The sequence below is a fragment of the Nematolebias whitei genome, chromosome 20 (genome assembly GCF_014905685.2).
Source record: "Nematolebias whitei isolate Nwh7 chromosome 20, NemWhi1, whole genome shotgun sequence".
NCBI lineage: Eukaryota > Metazoa > Chordata > Actinopteri > Cyprinodontiformes > Rivulidae > Nematolebias > Nematolebias whitei.
The window spans coordinates 1,201,277-1,201,858 of record NC_056517.1 but is presented as its reverse complement, the minus strand read 5'-3'; the positions used below and the strand labels follow the sequence as shown (position 1 = coordinate 1,201,858).

Genomic DNA, 582 nt, shown 5'->3' with positions numbered 1-582 from the left:
TTCCAGACACCTCCCTGATAGGTGAAAAATGCAAAGTGGGGACGTTCTATTTTAGTATTTATATTTTAAGGCTTTATAAACCTTTCCCTCATACTGTCAATGTTTTAATGCTCTGAAGGAGCACGGTGAAATACACATCCTACTGAGCCAATCAGTGCCGGGGGGCAGACTATCTGGAGCACCAGGACATTTCCTGAACCAGGAAATCAATAAACCTTTATTTCTACAGGTAAATCCCATTGAGCCTCGAGGACTCATTTACAAGAGAGACCTGATTTCAACAAAGAAAGATGAGAACAATGGACAACAGCAACAACAATAAGCAGTTATACAAACTCATACTACAGTTTTTTTTTTGTTTTGTTTTTTTAACAAATAGGATGGCTAAAAGGAAAAAGGTAACAAAACAAAAAAACTACTAGATTCCGAGACAAATGTATAAAACTAAAAACAGGAACATGTCTGCATTGGTCCCTGCCAGGAGTCCAACAGATTCTTAAAGCCACTTAGAGAGGTCAAAGGTCGAGAGCTTCAAATCTTTTTGTAAGATATTCCAGGAAACAGGAGCGGAGTAGGAGAAGG

At 38.7% G+C, this 582-nt stretch overlaps 1 protein-coding gene across 1 annotated transcript in view; it reads right to left on the bottom strand.

Annotated features, from left to right (window-relative positions):
• Positions 1 to 582, bottom strand: part of LOC119426791 (enhancer of polycomb homolog 1) — a gene marked incomplete at its 5' end in the record, with an annotated part of 8,751 nt that overhangs the window by 5,538 nt on the left and 2,631 nt on the right.